Source organism: Chenopodium album, chromosome 3 (assembly GCF_948465745.1).
Source record: "Chenopodium album chromosome 3, dcCheAlbu1.1, whole genome shotgun sequence".
Taxonomy (NCBI): Eukaryota; Viridiplantae; Streptophyta; class Magnoliopsida; order Caryophyllales; family Amaranthaceae; genus Chenopodium; species Chenopodium album.
In genome coordinates this window covers 79,370,593-79,390,171 of record NC_137836.1, presented here as the reverse complement: position 1 = coordinate 79,390,171, position 19,579 = coordinate 79,370,593, and the positions used below count along the sequence as shown (strand labels likewise).

The following is a 19,579-nucleotide window of genomic DNA, read 5'->3' as shown; positions in this document are numbered from 1 at the left end:
GAATTATTTAACCCCGAGATGTATCCCCCAAAATATCAAGACTTTTCTAAACTGAGCCCCGAAACTTTCAAAAAATTTCAAAAAACATGGATATTAGTCTTTAATATTGGAATTTTTAGACTTTTTTTCACCTAGAAATAAAATTGCCGAAATGTTTACCATGGTCCCTAATACATTTCGAGAGTCCAATTGGGTGTGTGAAACCATCCAATTTGTTGTTAAACGGCCCATTTACCGGTTTACAACTTGCACCGATTTCATTAATTCAAGCCTACTGCGAACATTTATGACAACAAATAATGACATATATGGTTCCAAACGGCATTATATGATCCTGAGATGTGTCCCATAGAATTTTAAGACTTTTCGGCACCGGGCCCCGAAACCTCCAAAATTTCTCAAAAAGCGTGGATATTAGCCTTTAATTTTGGAATTTTTTGACTTTTTTTTGCCCGGAAATAAAAATTGCCGAAATGTTTACCATGGTCCTTAATATCTTAAGGGAGTCCAATTGGGTGTGTGAAACCATCCAATTTGCTGTTAAACGACCAATTTATCGGTTAACAACTTGCACCGATTTACCGGTTTACAATGGCCAATTTAATTAACTTGCATCGAACCTGACTTGAACTGAAATTGACCCTAACCTATTTTAACCCGTCAAAACCCAAATTTAACCCGACTTGTTACTAACATGACCTAAATTCAGCTTGACCCGTTCCTAACTCGACCCTTATTTAACCCAACCTGTTACAAACCCGACCTGAAATCAACCCGACTTGTTATATATTGACCTGACCCAAATTCAACCCGACTTGTTATTGACCCGACCCGAATTTTACTTGACCTATTATTTACCCGACCCAAAAATTCAACCCGATTTGTTACTTACTCGACCCAAAAATTCAACCCGATCTGTTACTAACCCAACTCAAAATTAATACAACTTGTTATTGACCCGACCTAAATTCAACCCAAATTGTTCCTGACCCGTTTTCAAATCACCTTAAAAGCAATTTAGACCACCTTATTATTGTTGATCAAAGCATTTTAATTTGTCTAGGGAGACCAAGTCGGTCCAGACCAGCAAAAGAAAGGAGCATCATCCTCAAATTTAAGAGTTAAATATAGTATATGTTTGTTGTATGATCAAAAGAGATAATTATCTTCTTATATTATAGACTATAGTTCCCTAGTATATTGTCAAATATATTATACTCAAAGGAAATAATTAGTTTGATAAAAATGATAATTATCTATTTATAGTTAGTTGAACCTGAATATGACCTAACTTGGAAATGACCCGACCTGATTGTAACCTGCAAATTATTGACTTGAACATAACCCGACTTGAATCCGAGAATAACCCGACTTGAAAATGACCTAACCTGATTATAACCCGCAAATTATTGACTTGAACCGAACTCGACTTGAACCCGAGAATGACCCGACTTGAAAACGACCCAACCTGATTATTATCCGCAAATTATATATTGACTTGAACCGAACACGACTCAAACCCGAGAATGACCCGACCTGATTCTAACCCGCATATTATTGACTTGAACCGAACCCGACTCGAACCCGAGAATTACCCTAACCCGTTTTAACTCGTGAAAACCCGAATTAAACCCGACTTATTGTTCACCTGACCCGAATGTAACCCGACCTAAACCCGACCCAAACCCGACAAGAAGTATGACCCGACGTGACCTGACTTAAGCATGACCCAACCCAAACCCGACCCGCATAGGTAATGGAATTAATCCGAATTGACCCGACCCACTCTTATCCGACCCAAACCTGATCTGTTTACCCGAATTGACAGTGGTATTTTTGAAAGCCCCCAATTTGGAATTTGGAATTTGGAATTAGGAGTTGGACTATTGCCAATTGCCCAATTGCCTAATAACAGGCCTTATTCGCTACAGTTCCCTATCTACTATCAGGGTATTCTTGCGTAAACCAGCTGCGCCACTTTTTTCGATTTTTCTTTCGCTAATTGTTTTTCATTTTCTTATACCATATTATTTTTTTATTGTGAAAAATTCATTGAGGAACGAGATTGTTGGAATTATTAATTTGTTTTGAAGTGAACAAATCTAGCTGTTCTTAATATGATTAATTCATTTCTATTTGGTCTTATCAATTTTGTTTATCTATAAGTAATTAAGTATAAATGATCATCATGACAATGATATTCTTCCATAGTTCCAAACTTCCAACGCCAATGGGTCATGGCCTATTCAGTCGATAATTGTTGATGTTACCAAGTTCACAACGACAATTGCCAAATTTTGCCTTGATATATGTCACCGTATTTTAGAGAAGCAAATATAGTTGCTAATAAACGTTCAAAAATAAGTCATCATATATCGAGAACAGGAAATAAGTTAATATTTATGTTCATCCTGAACTTACATACCTTATTACTTCGTATATTATATAGTTTAGGTTTTTGGTTTCTCCCTTGAAAGAACAATACTAAAAAACAGGCGATTTTTGACGGAAAATTTCGTCGGAAACACCCTGTATTCCGTCGGAAATCAGGTTTCCGACGGAAAATTTCATTTGAAACGCGTTGGTAGGAAAAACGACCTTTTCTGACGGATCTCCTAAAATTTTCTTATACGTGAATCTAAATAGAATCAACACAAAAATAAATGATTTTCTTAAATTAGTGTAATTATTATATCGATCAACTGTGTAATTAGTTAAGATGAAGATATACTCCCTTATTTTGACTTATAAAATTGTTGATAGAATGTGAAGATTGAATTATTAATGGAAATGTGTAATAATTAGATATAGAGTAACAAAGGTGTTATGAACAAACAAATTAAAAGGTGGAGAAACAAAAAAACAACACAGTAATGATAAGAATTATATTGTAGGACTCAACTTAATGGGTAAGACTTTTGATTATGTTCCCAAACATAGTTAGCATAAGTAGTGAATTATTATGCTTTCCTCCTAAAACAAATGAGCTTTATATTGATATTGTAAAGTTGCAAAGAACATTATACAGATTAACCTTAAAACACAATACTGACAACTATCATGATAAATCTTCACTAGCCATGTAACAAGCCCACATTGGAGCGAGGAGAGTAAAACCACAAAATAATTCAAAAATGTTTCATCCTAACCTAAAATCAATTAGTGATGACTGGTGGAGTCGTGCAGTGAAATAGCTCACTAGACTTATATGTTAGTCATTCTATCTGCATCCTAAATTTGACGGTGTGCACGAAGAGACTAGTTAGTTTAATACTTGAATTGCCCCTAGTTATGTTATGTTATTATGTACGCCCACTGGAAAATGAGAAAGAGCCAAATAAGAAGAACCCAAGAGAACACTTCTAATTTTCTACTCTTTTCAATTTAAGGAAATTGTTGGTCTACAATCTACAACTGTACACATGCATCCATTGACTTACTAATATGGCTGCGCATCATAAGATATTTTATAAACCGTTTGGCAACTATCTTATCTCATCTATTTAACTTTTGTCGTTATATATGTATTTTTAATTTATTCTACATTATAAAAAAAGATGATATATATTTTCCTAGTTCCAATTAAATAAGTGAAGATAATTTCCTATTGATTATATTTTTATATTGTAATAGCTTGCATTTCATTTTACCGTAAGCTGGTAATTTAAGCATGACTTTTGGATGATTATTGGGAGATGTCAAATATATTATATATATTACTTGAAATTAATTTTAAAACAAAACCTAGGTATTACTTAGATATGGCCTGCAGGAAAAACTTGCTATTTACTAGTGTCGTAGCCAAAGAAATTCAGATCAAGTACTCATTTGGAATTGTGCGCTTGGTCTTTTAGCTTCATGCCACGGCTACAATCCTCCTATATGGACTAAACAACAACGTAACATGCTTCGATAAATGAATGGCTAACTTTCCTCCATGATTCTGCTATAGTACTCCTTTCGTTTCAAAATAATTGACACAGTCAACTTAACATACATATAGATGCACTAACTAGTTTGGCTATATAAATACATACTTGCGTGCACAATCCCTTAAGAACTGTCCTTACTCGTTTTTTCACTTCACTAAGATCGAGTTGTATTTAGAGTATATATAATATACTACCTTCGTTAACGGTTATTTACAACATATACTATAAATGAATGCTAACTATTATGTGCAACAAATGTTTTTTTTTTTCCTTTTTAGGTAATCATTTCTCTCTATCTCTCTCCTCATCACATGCACCTAACTTTTTCTCTCTCCATTTTACTCTCACAAACAAATTTTGCCTAGGAGTCCGCAAACACCCTCTTTGTTGCAAATAATAGTTAACGGAGGAAATATATAGGTTATTTGATTTTTAGTGTTAGGATATATTTATGCATGTAAAGTAAATATAACTTGGGTATATATTTGTGTATATTTTTTGGTTAGGAGTTTTAGATGGATTAGGTTAAGTTGTATGCCTATTTATATAGGTGTTTGATGGTAAAGATTTTAAGCCGTTTTCTCCAATAATTCTTGAGGTTAACATTTAGCATTTGGGGTAGTGATAATCAAAGTAGGGAGGGTAGAAGAGATTGAGCAAGAAGCCATGCAATGCATATTAACAAATGACTAAATAATCATACGGTATATTGCAATAATCTAAGGATGGTCTAGATCGAAAAAAGCGAGGTAGTATGTAAGGGTCTAAGGGATAAAGAGTGTACTTGATGTTATTAGACAATAACCAAATCATTGTACCAAAACCACATACGATTGTATATATAAGTAAGACACGAAAACACTAATTAGTTTAATAAATTATTTTTATACACGAGTCGTATTATAAATTCATCACTTAAATTTTTATTTGAAGACGAAGAACTACATATAGTATATATGTATGCTTGTTTACAAAAGTTAACCTATGAAAGCAATTAATTAAATTCTAAGAAATCATTCTCAATTCATCTCTCATTATGTACCACACACACTAGACATTAAGACATACATACTCAACCACTTATAAAATCCCCCACTTTTAATTCCAAACTCCATTCAACAGGCAATTAAATCATTTTGCCATTTGTCGAGGAACACTACAATTCCATGTCCAAATTTCCTGTTTTTTGGTTTGTTATTTTCTCCTGTTAATTAATTACACTATTTATATTCTTTCAGGTCTCCAAATTTGGTAGGTCAGACAATAATTATAAATTTAGTACTAGGTTCATTGGACCACGGTCAGACCCTTGGCCCTATTATTTTAGACCACAGATTCATGATTTACCTAGGTGAAAAAATATGAATTTTTTTTTCATATTATTATTCATATATTATATATTATTGTTATAAAAAAATTATTATATGGTGGTAATGTGGTATAGATATGATTGATAAGTACAGGCTGTTAATTTTGGAATTTAATGAAAATGTATCCGTAATCGAAACGTCCTCACCAACGTACGTGCCTACCAGCTTGCATGGTGGCCTTTGTTTGTTTGTAAACCCCACTATTCATAATTCATGCTATGCTGTGGGATTTGATAATAATACTTTGCCTTTTTTGTATTTATTTTTATTATTTTTTTGGGTTTTAGCTCCACTTTTTATGATTTATATGATGTTGATACTTGGTTATTGGTAGCAATGCGTAAGCTAGTCTTATCTTGATATTTATGGTTTCGTTATCTTCCATGCAAGGAAAGTTGGTGTTGTGAAAACAATAATGTGTTAAGTGCATGAGCTGAGTAAAATGACAAAAATACCCTGGCTTGAGGGTAAATGGGAATTTGGCCACACCGGCCGGGATGAGTACTCATGATGACCTTGTCGTGGCGGTCGAATTGAAGGTAGCCATAACAAGTTACAAGCTAGTTTATTAGGTTAATTTAATCAAGTATTATAGTACATTTCACTTATCTATACTTATCTATTAAAAGGCGTTCCTAAAAACGTCGATGTGCCACGTAGCTCCTATTTTGTTACGTCATGTCATCTTCCCAACATCTCATGATGCCACAGCATCATTCAAACAATGCCACATCACCCAATGCAAGCAACTAACATTAGTCCATATAAAAACGTAAAGGTAAGGAGGTTCGAACCCTCAACCTCTTATAACACATTTGACTATTTAAGCCAATATCAACTATGTTATTTGTATGGAAAAAAATTGATATAAGTGCAAACCACAAGGTTTAATTAAAAAAAATTAATATATTCAAAGAATAATTCAATTTTGGTTTGACAATGAATTGCAGTTTAGAAAATTTACAAAAAATTATCAATTGTACGCCTACAACAGTAGCAACCCGGGGCAACGCCCGGGGTCACTCACTAGTTGTACGTTATACAACTGCCAATTGATAAGGTCTCGTTACAAAACCAATTATAAATAACCTCATATACTACTTATATAATTTGTAAGTTAGTGAACATCTTTTAATTTCAACTTTTTTTTTTTTTTAATGTGGGACAAATGTTCACAACTCACATATTATCACATTCAATTTAATGCATGTCTAATTAAGCATATAATTTGTACTCCGTAATTAAGTAGTTGTTTTGCTTTAGGCACACTCATTCAAATTAATTTGTTAAAGGTTCAATATACATTTGGAGGGACAATTAATCTATATATTAGTTGTGAGCAGCTTATATTTGTTTTTATTTTGTTTTGTAAATAATACTCAATGCAAAAGTTGATTGTCAAAAAAAAAATAAAAAAAATGCAAAAGTCTGCATTTCTTTAATTGGTGGGCACATCATAAATTAGATTAGGTATTTGTTTAAAATCATCATATTTAGAATAGTCTGAATTCTTTCTGTAAATGGTGGGCACACCATAAATTAGATTAGGATGTCTGATGGTTTCGTGATCCTATAGCAAATGCTTCTTTCATCCCTTAAATTACTTGAGCATTTATTAGGGGCAGACTTATATGCTTCTAATATGAGTGGTCGAACTCCTATGTTTATGTATACTTTAATTTGTCTTAATTGAAGATAAAATTTCCGATTATATCCCTTGCTTAATTTCGTACGATCAAAATTGGTGAACTAATGACAAATGGAAATATAGATATACATTTTTAAAAACTCTTAGCTTTACTCTAGTATATATTAATTTTCTAACACCAATTCAAAGTCCATGAATCTATGATGTTAATAACGTAACTTCAAGCTAATTAATCTATGTATCATGTTGCATGGATAATGTCATAATGATCAAGTGTTTCAAGGCTTAGGGCCTATTCACATTTACTGAATTGAGCTGAACTGAACCGGGCTGAACTGAAATGAACTGATTGGAGCTGAACTGAACTGAATTAAACTGAAATTAAGCTGAAATGAGCAGGCCTATGTACGGTGATTGAAAAAACATTTACTGTACAAAATGTAAACAATAGTGACATGCAAAGAAGTACAACTTTACTTAAAGACAAGCTAAGGAAATGGAGTACCTTGTATAAATAGTACCGGTGTAGGTGTTATTGTTAGGATCATCGTGAAAGTGTGAAAGTTTGCTACTAAGGCTTTAGAAAAAGGGGTTTATCCGGGCCAACATACATAGTTGTATGCAAGCATATAAATCACAATTTTATTTTGGTGTCACAAACTTAAATGATGGTGACTGTGACATGCAAAATAGACCACATGCAACTATATGTGAATATGCCTATTTTGATAATGATCGAAAGAAAGAGAGAGTAATGTAAGTGGTCCTATGTTTTTTGGTCCTTACTCAAAGAAGTGGTCGAATGAGAGCTAGCTAATGTCATTCCAAGCCATCTAGCTTGCTAGCTAGCTGCTCTTGCTTTGTCCTTGTCTATCATTTCCATTCTTGTGCTAAATCTTGCTAACTTAATTTGTGCTTCAGTTTGACATGTTAAATTGTTTAGTTGTTGGACCCTATTGAATAAGTACGTACTTTAGATAGAGTTCTGACAAGTCAATGTAGATCGACTAGAATTGTAAAACAAATTCATTAGAAACTAGTGAGGGGGGAAGAGTAAGAGATGCATGTTCTTACTCTTGAAGATCCGATCCCTTTATTGTATCCCATTAATTTTAAATCTTGACGTCAACCACTATGCCAAAGTTTAATTTCCGTATTATTACGCCAAAGATTACTCAATTAAGTAACCTGGGCTACTTGAACCTTGATAAGACGAATTAAATCATCCAAATATTTAGGATATACAACAAATTATTCTTATATATAGTACGTATTTTGCAGAAGGTTAAAGAATGTAAATTGACAAATTTATCAGAATAATTTAAACGTATATAATATAGTAAGGCCAGGCCAAGAGCTGGAATTTGATGTGTTTAAATTACTTTGATTTTGTCCTTTCATATTATCAAAGTAAATCTTCAATTCTTCCACAAATTGCATGGCATGTGAAACATTATTACTTAAGACTAGGAGTAAATTCGAAAATTATGGTGCTTTTGCTCCTTAAGGTGAGGCAACCGTCCTCGATTACAATCATATGTACTGATCCAATGAATTACGCAGTACAATGCATGCCAAGTCTCCCAACACAAGCAAACTTTATGTACTAATTCAAGCCATATTTAATTTGGATAACCAAGTAAACTTTTTTTTATTTTTTTATTGTACAATTAATTATAACAAAATGTTTGTTATATGTAAATGGAAATATTAATATTTAAGCCCGTGTTGTGTGCGGTCGACCATACCATGTGGCCACTTAAAGTAACCCCTATAACATTGATTAAGTAACCTCTATAATACCGATCGACTAACCCCTATAACACTGACCGAGTAACTCTATAACAATGACGAAGTAGCTTCTAAAACACTGGCCAAGTAACTCCCATTACACTTGCGAAGTAACTCTTATAGTGGTTGGCCACACGATGTGGCCAACCACATACAAAGTATAAGACTTTGTGTTAATATTTATATGAAATTCAATTCTGTATTGTATTAGAAAAAGCGACTACACTACACAATTAGGAGATTGTTTATACAAATCAAATAAGGCAATGAATCACAAAAATTATATGAAAATACTCCAATTAATCAATATTGGATACCATTAATAATAATGCATACAATATGGTAGCAATACAATAATAATAATCTTTAATCACTCTAATAAAAAAAATCCAAAATTCTTCTGGATTTTCTTATTTTATTTTTCTTTTTCTAATTTTTCTATCCTGCCTAAAGCTTTTTAACTCTAATAAAAAGAATTTTCTTTAAGCAAGAATATAATCAAATTAATAAAGCATAATATACATTCTAATCCCCTACTTACCCCCCAAAAAAAACCCATTTTCAAATAAATGGGATTTTTTTTTATCTCAAAAAAATATAAAAAAAAAATGAAAAAAATAAAATAATTAATAAGCATATAAGCCAACCAAATCTTCTAGAGACTCAGATTGTGAGTCAATATTTTGCAACATCCATAACAAATGTTCAAATAAAACGACTTCACAACCAATTACTATAGTCTCTTCATCACAGCCGTCCGATCTATCAACAAGCTCTTGAATGACCGGATGATCAAGCACCTCAGATGTGACGTGGTAACGTCGGAGTGACTTACCAACGTACACTGTGTGAAGCCCACTGCCAATGTTGTGGGTTGATGACACGTGGCAGTCCTCGGAGGGTGCGGGTGTAGAGTTTACGCTGCTCTCGCGTCGCAGCTTACTAAATGAGTTCATCTTTTTCAATGCTGACCGTAGCTTAGTTAGCTTTCCTGCTTTCGCCATGTTCACAAGGGCCGTTTCTGATATTTTGGAGGCGAAGATGAGAAAATGTATGGAGAAGTTGGGAGTATGAGAATTGTGAGAAAATGAGAATGTAGGAAGGAGTCAAGTTGTAGGTGGGTATATATAGAATCAGAATTTTTTTTTTATATTAAAGTTTTTATTATTTGTTGAATAAAAAAAATGTGGACCCAATAAAGGGACGTGTGTTGGGATTTTAGCTGGATACTTAAGGGGGGACCTACAGGATACACCCAGCTGGTACTTGTTGGGCTAAATCTTTGAGGGGATTATGATTTATGATACTTGTTTTTATTGTTTTAGGTGTAATTTGTTACAGTATACTCATCTTTTGGGTTATCTTGTTACCATAAATCAATGTGAAACGATCTCATCTAAAAATAAATTCTACTTAGGAAAGAAATTGACAGTAGTATGCTATGGAGTACTCCGTATTTCATAAGTTCATTTACATAATCATATGCAATGTATTATAACATGATCCATTTTGTGAATGTGTTACTAAAATCCATGATTTGATTTTAACCTAATCTTAATTAAGGGATAGGGTTGAGAGAATGTGAGTATATGGATGAGATGTTTCCAACTTTATAACCAGATTCATCGAATCTTAAAAATTACTAGGCTAATTTGTTTATAAACATATTCATTGTATCTTAAAACATGCTATTTAAAGTAATGATTTGGTGCATTTTAGTTCTTTTCTCAAAATTTAATCCTAATGACTCGCTTACAAAATGTACAAATTTTATTCAACTTTCTTAGGGTGCGTTTTATTTACTTGACCATCATTAATATATGAATTTATCTTAACTCGATCAAATGAATTCTATTGAACTTATCATGATTTATTTTAGTCCATATGTTTTGTGAGGATAAGTTATCATAATTTATTACTTGGACTTATTACTTGAATGAATCTATACTTATTAGAGCTTATATTAGTTGTAATTAAATCGAAAAATGAGTACTCCGTATTTTTTATCATACGATTACTTATTTAAACTTAGCAACTTTTATCATAATTGGAGGGAAGCAAGAAAAAAAAAATCTGATAAGGATTATCCAAGTTTAAATTACAACTAAAATAAATTTTAATAAAGTCTAATAATAAGTTCATATAAGTAAAAATCAGGTGAATTGAACACACGTTTATTATGTGGGAAGAACTATAAAACGTCGAAAGTACATACACTAACTACCATTGTTTCAATTAAGGCATATTCCTTCAACGTCTGGAATTTGCACATACAAGGAATTTCATTGCTCTTAATACTAATTGCTGATTGCGTGCCCTATTTGGGTACATTTGGTTCGTCATAATGCTAATCCATTATTTGTGATTCTACAAAGTCATTGGAATGGATTTGGAATTTGCATATTACATCTAAGATTAATTAAATTGCTTGGCTGAAATTTAAGTTTCTTTGAAATAAATTTTATTATTCAGAGTTTTGTGGTGGATAAGAAGCTACGAAATACAAGTAAATCATATCATTTAAAATAATTATAGTTGTTTAAATTTTTTACATTATTTAAAAGAACAATCACATTCCCATGTTCATATATGTATTTCACTTACTTACAGGATCTCATTTATCATTCTTGCCCAAATAATTTTAGAATTGCTCTATTTTTTAACATTATTTTAAAGAACAATCATATTTCCATGTTCATATATCTATTTAACTTATTTACATGATCTTATTCATCATTCTCATCAGTTAGATAATAATAACAATAATAATTACAAAATATAATTAATTTTATTATTATTAAAATTGCTAACCAGTCACATATATATAAGAATTTATGTTATTATTATTACGGTGTATTACTATTACGATTATTGTTATTTATTATTAACTTGCAATATATATTAATAAGGATCTAATCATCATGGATCGATTTGATACCAAGGTCAGATCCTTAATACAGTCCACCAATCTTAAGTTAGATACTCAATCTTCAAAACCTTAGTTGGCCATGCATTATTTTTTTTTTTTCTTTATAATTATAATTTTGTAAAAGAGAAAAAGTGTAATTAAGTGAAAACGACCTAATAGCTTTAAGATAAATAAATATGTCAAACGTAAGAAAGCAAAAAAAAAAAAAAAAAAAATAAAATAAAATAAAAAAAAAAAAATGTAGAATTATAAATTCATGGTAGTGATGCATCTATCTGTCTTTCTCATGATCTGATCCCATCAATGGAATTACTAACATACGGTACACCTAGCTGGCTTTGGTACACCCCATATTTTCCCTTTCATATATACCACGCACTTCTTCTATTTTAGATATTTGGCTACAATCAACTCATACAATCATAGATGAGTCAATCTATCCACAAGAAAACTATTCACGTTATGTTCTATGGTACGTAGTACGTACTCTTTATAAAACGGTTTAATTAAGGGTATTTAAGTAAAGTTACATGATGAATTGATGACAACACCACATTTGGTAAAACAAATAATATACGAAGTATGTACATATTGTGACTAATAAAGAATTATTGATTACCATTACTTTGTTTAAACGATTATAATTGATAAAGTAAGTCATTAACAGTACAATATAAGAAGCTAATTGTAAATTGTAAATTCTTTTTATTATTTGGAAAAAGATATATGCAGCCCTTAGGGCTGCATATAAGAAGCTAAAAATAGAAATAAAAACAATAAATAAACATTTATTACATCATTTATTCGTGAATTGTCGATAAATTGCCAACTTAATACTAAAAAGGAAATATATTAAATGCTTATATGCAACTGCATATAGCATTACCCTTATTACTTTTATTTTATTTTTTTATCAAATTTTCCCTATTACGAGTAGTTATTATTTGAAGAATAATTATTATTTATGAAAAATATGCTAAATTCGTGGTGGCCTTACCTTGCTTGTAAGATCATCGATCTTATTACATGAATTGATTAGGATTTTTTAATTAATTTGAAAAGGATAAACACATGTTAATATTTTGAATCTATAGCATGTTGACATCAACATCTCAAAATAATAATAAGCAAAGTGTTGATCATGGGAGTGAGGGATAGCTCAAGTGGTTAGAGCTCCCCTCCCGATTACAAGAGATCTTGGAATCGATTCTCATCACCCGCCTTTGTGGCTCTCTAAACACCAAAAAAAAAGAAAACAAAGTGTTGATCAAATTTATACAATAATTCTTCAATTGACATACATACACAAGTTTAATTTGTGTTGAAGGAGATTGAGTCTAATTGTTTCTTCTTAAAACAACGATGAAAAGCCAGGTAGAGTAAGTGAGTAACCCATTACAATTTACAAATATTATACGAAATATATACCTTGCATTAGTTATTATTTCTATTACAGTATTTCGCGACAATTCCTAGTTTAACAATACTCCGTAGTACAATACGCTTTATATATAGCTACAAACTTATGATACACAACATGGCAAACAAATTTCCTTGATACATGTTTAAAAAAAAAAAAACAAAAGGAAAAGAAAAAAAAATGCATGTTATTAATGTTTATTCTAATAACCGATTTACAAAGCAGAATATTATCTAATTCACACAAAATTGTGCTTTAACCGATAGATTTAATTAGCTCCATAATAACAAGCAATAGGTGCGCAAAAAACGTATAAATCAAGTAAACTTTATAATTTTGCTTCATTGTTTGCTTCAAAACCTTGTACCTTACTTTGAGACGCATTATTGGCAAGCAAAAGATTATTACATCAATAGTTATTAAAGTGTCAAAGAGACGCAAATGTATTCTATCAAATGAGATATCTTTTATACAATTGCACAATCAATTTTACAATTTTAAATTACAAGCCTTCAAACTCTAATCCTTAAATCTTACAGAGTATTAACTTTCTACTTTTAATTATTTTTTTTTTTTTTCCAAAACTATAACTTATCATAATTTCCTACGTCAACACAATGACTTCCTCTAAGTATACAATCTCCTCAAGTCAAATTTGAGAAAAAAAATTAACAGCAATAAATGATGATTAATACATTCCGTGCTTTAGCACTGATAAGCTCTAGTAATTGCTAATTTTAAGGCCTTTGTTTATGTGATCATCCATAGTTAATATGCCTAATTCAAGTAAATTGAGCCACAAGCTACGTACAACCTTAGTGTAGTAGATATAACGGGTTCAATAAATTATACTATCAATGTGACTATTACTGTTGATGCAGGGTAAGTTAAAAGGATATTATTATGTTTAATTAGAAGAAATAAGTACATTTAGAACATTACTTATAAGTAACATAGCATTCCGTATAATAATTAACATATCAACTAATTAGCTGGTATTACTAATTAATCATCATGTTTCTCAACCACATGACATTGAATGACATTATACTGTGCTCCCGTTGCCCTGGCCTCTATCCAAATTGCATGAGGAATTGAAGGGGAACAAATCTAGCTAATAAATAAAAGTGTATTCAAGTGGTTAAATGATTATGATTATTCTACCTCGCTCTTTTCTCATATCAATAATTATTATGATTCTAAAATTATACTCCCTCCGTTTCAATATGATAGTCCCATATGGAATCAATCACATAAATTAAGAAAAGGAGAATATTTGGAATCTAGCATTAAAGTAAAAAACAATTCACAAATAGTTTTGCTTTATTTAATTTTTTTGATTTTTTTTAGGAAAGCATTAGCCATAATTGCATAAATCAAGGGAGTAATTTCTTTACTTAGAGTCATTTCATTAACTCACAATCAATTAATCTAAGCTATCAGAATTTATTATGTATAAAATAGGAAATAAAAACTAAGTTAAAAGTAGAATATATTTAATATGGGTAGATCTTTTTTAAACGCCCAAAATAGTATATGGGACTAACAAATTGAAACGGAGGGAGTATTACATTTGACGAAAATAAAGTTTACTTTGAGGATCATTCAAGGAGTACGGTCCAAATATTTTCGAAATAGTTGTATATATATTAGTATATGTGTATTGAAAGTTATATATATATATGATGAGCACCATAGACGATAGGTAATTAAACATTATACTTAAGGGAACCATATTAGCAAAAGTGAGAAATAAGGAAGAATAAAACCGGTCATCAATAAGTAATGGACCTTTAGATGAAAGGGGTATAAAGGTTGAATTTTTGAGGAATAAAATGAAGGTTAGATTCACTAGTAGAAAAATAGCAATAGGCAGCCCCCATATGGCACCGGTTCAGGCAAAACCGGTCTAGAAATGGGCGGGATTTTAGAACATGAGAAAAGGCACCGGTTTGGCCTGAACCGGTGCCAAAAATAAAAAAGACACCGGTTTGAACCGGTGCCCTTGTTAGATAAAAAAAAAAAAAAAATTGGTCAAGCTTTATTCCTTAGTTGTCCTTTATATTCCTAACCCTAAATGAGAACTCAACTTCATTCTCTCTTATTAGCTACCTCTCTCTTCTCTCTCCTCCTTCTCTCTCCTCTCTTCTCTGTCATCCTTCCTTCTCGATCTCTCCGACCACAACGAAACCTCAGATCTCTTCTCTGTTGTCCTCCTTCTCTGTCCGATCTCGCTCTCCTCTTCTTTCCCCCCTCTTCTCCGACCTTTCTTCTCCCTTCTGTCTTCTGCCCACCACCGCTACTAACCACCGCCGCCACCTGCATGTTTCTGGGTTTAATATTTGAGGTAAGACTTTACTAACCACCGCCGCCACCTGCATGTTTCTGGGTTTAATATTCGAGGTAAGGGTTTCTGGGTTTGATTATTTTTGGTAAATGCCTTGATTTTTTTTTGGTTTGATTGTTGTAATATTGTTCAAAATTGATGGGTTTAATTGATTTTTGAATTTTCTGGGATGATTTTGAATTTTTTTTGCGTTTAATTGATTTTCGAAATTGATTTTTCTGGGTTTTGAGTTTAATTGATTTCGAAAATTTTGGGAATAATTGATTTCGAAATTTTTGGGGTTAATTGATCTTCGAAAATTTTGGGGTTTAATTGCTTTTCGAAATTTTGGGGTTAATTGATCTTCGAAAATTTTGGGTTTTAAAACACATTCAAAAATTTTGTGGTTAATTGTGTTTCGATTTTTTTGGTTATTTATTTATTTTATTATTTTGATTTTTGAGTTCGTACATTATATTCTAAGTTCACAAGTGATGCATGAGTTTTCTGGGTTTTTTTCGCATTTTTTGTGAGTTTTATTGATTTCTGGATTTTAATTGATGCAGGTGTTAATTGATGCACAAGGATTCAAGACTTTGATTTTGGAATATTGTTTTTGATGTTGTAATTTTTTATTTGTATTTTTTTTTTTTTTTGTATTGTACAATAACAGTTGAATATATTGTTATATTTCATTGTCTTTTGCGTTGTTCTAATTTATATTTTGATGTTCTAATTTATTTTAGTTGATTTAATTTTTAAGTAAAATAAAATAAAATAAATTTTGGGCAGTTTTGGCACCGGTTAACCGGTGCCAATTGTTTTTGGCACCGGTTAACCGGTGCCTAATTGGGTATATGGCACCGGTTTTGAACCGGTGCTAAAAAGGGGGGTATTTGGCACCCCCCACATAGGCAGCGGTTCAAACCGGTGCCTTAGACCGGGTTTGAACCGTTGCCAAAACACTTTTTTCACCTAGTGATTTTTAGGAGAAAAAAGTGCAAAGGTTGGATTTTTCATTTTCATTTTTCCAAATGTAATTAGAAAGTGATAAAATATTCACAGCGGAAATTTATGGAATAATATAGTGAATTATTTAATTAGATTATGTTTTGTTTATTTTTCATAGTTTTTGTCTTCACTTTGGAGTTTGATGAGAACAAAAACTAAAAAAAAAAAAAAAAAAAATTATGATAATTAATAAAAACGAAATTATAATTTTGAAATATACAACAAATGTACATATAGTTGATAACAGCCACACGGCATCTTCCATGCATAGTCATAAACATGATAAATCTAATAATTCCTCCATGATCTATGCTAGAATTTTTTGTTCAATTAAGTTGGATTTCTCAAGTAGTCAAACACGCTAGGTAAACAATTGAATGAAAAACCAAATAAGCTTTATCAAACCTTAATTCTCAATAAAATATATACCACTCATTATTATTTCGTATTAATTAATTAGTTGATAACAGCCACGCGACATTTCCCACCACGTCTTCCACTCAAAAAACTTTTAATATTTTTATCAGAACTAAACAATTAAAATCAATACCATGTTACGACTTGAGGCACGTATAAAGTGAACAGAGAATTTTGACTTGCTACGCAAACTCAACTTGTTAGTTATAACGTGTGACATAATATAATGCATGAAGTGAATATTCGGGGCTAATAAGCCGTCCTCTCTTAGAATTCTCTCCCTAGCTAACATATTGACAATATTTTTACAATTGAGTGACCTAAACTGTTCCTTTCCAAAGCATGGGAAATATCCACAACATTACATTATAATTATCGCATGTAACATCTCAATCTCTCAATTTATCACTGTTTATTTGTACTCCGTTAATTTGCAGAGGTGATGACTGATATTGAAGGCTTTATAACGACTTGAAGAGTGAGTCAAGACATGATCAGACAGTACAAGTGTACAATTACATTCTTCTCTTATAACTCTTTCTTCTTTACTCTCCCCATCACTTGATGTTTGCGTGCTACTTCAATTGCCAGTGGTCACACCCCGTCGTCTATGTACGTTTTGATAGCCACGACCTAGGTTCGTTTTTATTGATGGTCGATGGGTCGTGACAATTTTTATTGTATAACCGTATCAATAGTTTTACTTGAATATATAAAATCCACATACATATAGTCATATATGAGCTGATGAGTAAGTATTGTACATCCAGTAATGTTATTTCATCTCAATCATTGTCATATTTTGATTTAGTATTAATTAACGTGCATTTTCTAGCCGTTTATATTAGAGATTATTATAATATTAATTTTTTTTTTTTAGAATTTATTGAATTATATTATTAATCCACTACTTTATATTGGTGACAATTATTTTAGTATTAACAAAATTTCATTAACGTTATGCTAATGTAAAAGGCTAAACTGTTGCATGTATTATTTTTAACGAAGGAGAAAGTGATATAATAGTCAAGAAGCAGGTGACGCCTGACGGTTGCAAATCTAAATGATTGGATTCTTTGTGGTTTTGAACATCAAGACTAATTAGTCAAGAGAAAATAATACAGGTAGTGTCAATACTAAGAATTCAGTATATTATTAAGCATATATATATATATATATATATATATATATATATATATATATATATATATATATATATATATATATATATATATATATATATATATATATATATATATATATATATATATATATATATATATATATATATATATATATATATGAAAATTAAATATTTATTATTAAACTTAAATGAAAATGTGGAAATGCTAAGAAGGTAGGTGTATATTACCATCCAAGCAGTTATTTTTGGTCTATCACACAACCATGTGATTAGGTGTTAGGTCCATCGTTGCTACTCTTGCTAGTCTAGTTGCTACCAAAGGAATCTTTAGTAATCCAGTTTCAAATTATGGTAAGAATTTCATCATAATTGAGTTTACTTAAGGTCTTTTGCCTCTTTATATGGTTCTAAGGCCACTTATGCTAAAGTCATACTCTTTCTCTAAATGTTCATTCTTTTTAGACGGTGATAGTCTCACCTAAGAAAAATTAAAAGAATTTTTAGATACAGATTAAATGAAGAATAATTTGGGTTTTTATTTCAAATAATATGTAATAAAGATGGGTACGCCGTATAACTTTCTTTGTAGATGTGGTCAAGATATATAAAATGAATTGTTGTTTATAATCCTTATATTATCCTCCATCCTTCCGTGACCTCCTCCCACCTTACCACCACAACAAAGCAAATCAACCACCGTCTTTTTTTTTAATCAACCACCGTCTTTGGCAATTCTTTATCATCATGTACGAGTAACAAATAAAAAGTAGTCATACATGTAACAATTTGTCAAATACGGGTCTTGGCCGCACGCCCGCACCAGTTACGGGAGAGTACAAGTCCACCACTTACAAGACCAAGGAGGTTCCACCTCAAAACCATATGGCAATGAGGGGAGTAGCCCCTTAGCCTTATATTGTGGTGGTAACTCTTGAATTCTTTCAATGTGAGATTTCATTACCACTACACTCCCCCTTTTAGTGTTTAGTGTGGGACAAGAAGAATGCTCACATGTGGGTTGTTCATGGGCTCAACACAATTACATTGAGCTTGCAAGTTGCATTTTGGTGGTGGTCAAGAAAGTCAGATTTGAGTTGGGTTTTAGTCTTTTGTTCTTCGACCACCCGGCCCACAAAGTGTTCACTAGTATACCAGTCCAAAGAATTAGTACCCTAAAAAGATTTTATAGTCAAATTGCATGTGGAATTACTAATTCATGACCATCTATGTAGGATTATAAGATTTCTTTGTTTGCGAATCTTGTACTACTTAATTAGGTTTCGTTTTCATCAATGACATTTGAATGATAAGTTTTGAATAATTCATTAAAGGATAGTATTATTAATTACTTTGTATACTTCAGCTAACTAAGTATGCCAAGTGGCCCAACTTAACTCATTGAATTTTGAGTCAAACTCGACATGGCCCATTTAGACCCAGTGTTGACTCAAAAGAATTCCAATTAAAGTGATAAGGTATGATCATATATGATAGAGTATATAAACCAATAATGAGCATTACATCACTTTTGGCTTTAGGTTGATTTAATCCTATAACATGATATCGTAGTTCATATCCATCTCAATAGGCT

General features: G+C 31.5%; 1 pseudogene; it reads right to left on the bottom strand.

The window, feature by feature from the left end:
- Positions 1–9,367: 9,367 nt before the first annotated feature.
- LOC145625471 (auxin-responsive protein SAUR78 pseudogene) lies at positions 9,368–9,745 on the bottom strand (annotated as a pseudogene).
- Positions 9,746–19,579: the final 9,834 nt, after the last annotated feature.